The 4,142-nt window shown below is 41.7% G+C and overlaps 1 long non-coding RNA gene across 1 annotated transcript; it reads left to right on the plus strand.

Moving 5' to 3' along the window:
- Positions 1 to 1,703: 1,703 nt before the first annotated feature.
- LOC120438592 lies at positions 1,704 to 2,434 on the plus strand. The gene is made up of 2 exons (XR_005612013.1): positions 1,704 to 1,746; positions 2,222 to 2,434. It is a non-coding gene; the product is annotated as an uncharacterized LOC120438592 (long non-coding RNA).
- The last annotated feature ends 1,708 nt before the right edge of the window (positions 2,435 to 4,142 follow it).

Raw genomic sequence — 4,142 nt, forward strand, 5'->3', positions numbered from 1 at the left:
CTGGCCCGCACCACGATTAGTATAAGGTAAGAATGAATGATTTTTTTCCTACTCGTTATTTCCATGTTTGCATTTGAATAACAGTAAAAAAAAACTCGCTAATGTTGTACATTAACGAGTTTTTACTGTTATTTACTGAGCCCGAAATTGTGTCTACTTCTTACAATCCGCAACAAATAAACTGCACTGCGAACAAAGTATATCAACAAAGAAAACATTTTCGTTTCATAATTTCTTCGTTATATTCCCTGACAAAGCTAGCTTTAACGCTCGAGTTTTCCTTTGTTCTTGCCGTGGCCTCGGCGCTTGACCCAGACTTTCGCTCTGTAGTTGCTTAGTACTACAAAAATTCTAAATCTGTGATATATGATTGATAAACGTAAAGTTAACTGTATAAACGTGTTCAATGACTTTGTTACTTTTGATGATTGGAGAGCACTCGTTTCAATTCGCACACCGAAAACTTTAGACTCAGTTTGAATGCCCACGTGACTGCACGTTGCACGCTGACCTAACTTTACGTTGCACGCGTACATGACTTTTCGCTTGTGCCTTGTATAATGAATAAGGCTACGTCCACACGCACCAGCGTATTTTTGAAAACGCTGATTTTTCTATGCATTTGCACCTTTTGTCCACACGTAATGTATGTCTGGCCGTACATTGTGTTTGTATTTCAGGCACATTTCACGAAGCAGAACGCAGTCGTCAGAGATATCCACGTGAACGCTGTGATACGTCTGACCTTCAGTCCGAAGAAGAAACCCAGACCAGTCTTAAAAGAAAGCACAAGTAAAACCCTTTTATTCACAAACATATCTTTGATTGTTAAGAATTTATGATCTTGTCTTTTATACATATCTGTGGTGCTTGCATACTGCAATATCACCACATAATATAGTCCAAAAAGTGGAAGTTTGTAAACTTTAAAAATGCAAAGCCGTGTACACTTGTGCACTTCAAAAATTCATTGTATACTGTACCTTCTTGCACGTCTCTGTTTCCTGTGTGTGTTGTTAGAAATCAAACTAACTTTAGGAAACAATATGCCAAAAGCATATTTACAATTACTTAAGACCGTTTTAATTTCTTTTCTTTAGACCAAATCCCTGTACACATATACGGACTCAGAGGATGAGCAACCTACAAAGAAACGGTTTCCCCAGGCCCCTCGAGTGAAAATACCAGGTAATATAATACTGTCTAGTGTCTGTGTACATATCTGTGTCTGACACAAGGAAACTTTTTTTGACAAGTTGTCTGTATTCTTAAATACTTAAAAAATTATCTTTTTCTAAACAGCCCTCATCACTCCAGTCTGCCCCCCAGCCCACTGATAGCAACCATCATAATGCCACACCCAGCTTCCGGCACCTTTCGCCACTCCGGCACAAACCGACACAGCTTTGCGATCTCGCCAGCATGCAGAGTCTGATGTCTTCCCTATAGATGGTATGCTTTTAAAAAAGCTTTAAAGCTGCATCACAATGTCATTGTACTCTTATCTAAAAAAAAACAAACAATTTATACTCCTGAATGTCATCTTGTTGTGATTTTTTTTTTTTTTTTTTTTTTTTTTTTCCTGCAGATCCTGGACCACACTGGAGGTGCGAGTCCGCCGTGTAATGGTTTATGCCATTACAAAGGAGCTGGCCTCTGTACTCAACTGGGCAGGGAAAAAAAACCAAGGACCAGACAAAGCAAAAAGGGCATTTAAAGAGACAGCGCTGTGCAGATGCATATTTGGTAAGTTTTACTGTTTATTGTAGTTTTATGAGCCTAAAGTGAACAATAAAGGGATCAATTGATGTGCTGGGTGCGTTTCACATTTCCTGTCTGTTTTTTGCTATATTACTTTGTCTTTCTTAATAACAAGACTTTCATGTCCGGTTAATCTGGAGATGGAGTCTTTGGTCTTCGACTTGTTTTGTCCTCGGGTTGTACACTTTGTACAGCCCGAGGACCCCTATGTTTTTTTTTTTTTTTTAAAGGATACACGGCACACCATGCTAAGACATATCACATTTTCAGCTTATAGCTCTTTGGGAATCAAATGCGGCAGTTTGCTGATTTCCGCCTGGTGACTTTCATGTTTATCAGCCTAGGAGTTTACATACTTTCTCCCTGCTGAAGACAATTAACAAGAGCTTATTCATGTGCTCTAATTCCCTTTTTTTTTGTCTTTGTTTTTTTTGTGTGTGTGTGTCTATTTTTGTCCTAGATGGCCTGGCGCAGCAGGTAGGGGCGAACTCTATGTCTGAGTTGGTCTTTGCTTAAGCAGTACAGAAATGGCTCAGATATGCTCCAGATCGTACGGGTGGCGCGCAGGACACACATCATCCATCCCCATCCCGGAGTAAATAATAAAAAGTGACGTGAAACATAGAAATGTAAATAGGAAACTTTGTCTTTTAATAAAGTATTTTGCAAATGATACATGTCTATTGACCTTTTTTGTTTTTTTTTTGTTTTTTTTTTCAATAAAAAGCAACTGTGCAAAAGAGGTGGAAAATTAACACCATAGCTCAACAGTGTTTCAATATCAGAATCTGACATTGTTTCAATGTCAACAGTATTCGAAAATATAACGTCGAATCAATGTCAGGTTTCAACATTGATTCAACATCAAAACCTGACGTTGTTTCAACGTTAAAAATGGGTGCAAGAGTGACGTTGGGTCAACGTCACACTTCAACGTTGCTTCAATGACGTCGCCTGATATTGACTCAACATTGTTTCAATGTTTCCTTGCTATCTGGGTAGGTGTCTGGCCATGACGCCCTCATATGCGTAGAATGACTGAGAAACTGAAAGTATATTAAGAGGTGTAGTGTTTTACAAAATAGCCTTGATGTGATAACCCTGCTTCAAGGAGCCTGGTTCTTGGGTTGACTGAGCTGGTTTTGATTTCTCATTTGATTTCTCATTCACGCACAGGGTGTTTTCTGACTTAAGCTTTGAAAACAAACATATTGCGTCAGTCTCAGGGTCAGTGAGTGTTCTGAGTAATAACTGTGACTGGTTTTGTGCATGCCCAAGGGAGTGCAGCGTTACACTTTCTGAAGTTGATTATAATACTGTTTCACTACACAGGTGGAAAAGAGGAAGTGACTCTTGGAACCGCTGTACTGCTTCTGAAACCAAGAGGTGAGTGTCGGTAAGGAACTTGGCGGGCGGGGTCAAATAGCGGCCATTTTGTGTGCTTCACAGAAAACTAAAATGGCGGACAACCCAAGTGCGACACCAAGTGGACAGAAGGCATATAAGCCATTGAAAGACCAAATGGAAGAGCTAAAAAAGGCCATATACATGGCCTGTTCAGGAACAGTGAAAGCAGCAGAAAAAGAGTTTCGCACGACGAAAGAGTTTGTGGAGAAATTGTGCGAAGCCCAGCAGAAAAGTATGGAAGACAGAGAACCTTTGTACATGGTCTTCAAAACAGGAGGAGAGGACTATGAAAGAAAACTGAAGCAGCTGCATGAAGAAACAGTGGGCCGTTCAGTGAACAGGAAAACCAGAACAGAGATGAAAACATTGAAAGAGAATCACGGTAAGTGCTGCAAAGGGATGATCATCTGCCAAGGAGTATCTGGTTGGATGAAAGAGGAAGTCAAACAAACGGAGAAGCAACGGGAAGACAACGAGGAAGTTAAGAGCATCCTAAAGTCTCTTAACGAACTGAAACAGGAAAATAAGAAGCTAGAAGGACAGATACAGATGCTGTCCTCACAGAAGGAGGAACTGGAGCGCACACGTGCACAGCTACCAGCACCCCACCCAGCAGCCTTTGCCTCACCTGAACTGATGGGGGATACAGCCAGGATGTACTCACTACCACAAATATATCACTGTGCCACAAATGTGCCGACAGCCCCTCCTCCCCCACCCTATGTAATGCCTGTGATGTCTTTCTCGGGAGGCGAAGTGCGAGGTCCGGACGGGCAAATGGGCACGGTGGTTAGTGGGTTTGCGGATGTTAACTTGTCAAAGGCCCCACCTAAAGGCCAACCAGGTGGCGGGCAACCAACAATGACACAGAAAATGTGTAACGAAGGGACACAGGGAGCTTCAGCCAGACTGGCAGGCCCAACCTCTCCTTCTAACGCGGTGGACCTCATAGAGCTAGACCCACAACTGGAAGC

The sequence above is a fragment of the Oreochromis aureus genome, linkage group 3 (genome assembly GCF_013358895.1).
Source record: "Oreochromis aureus strain Israel breed Guangdong linkage group 3, ZZ_aureus, whole genome shotgun sequence".
In the NCBI taxonomy this organism is placed as follows: Eukaryota; Metazoa; Chordata; class Actinopteri; order Cichliformes; family Cichlidae; genus Oreochromis; species Oreochromis aureus.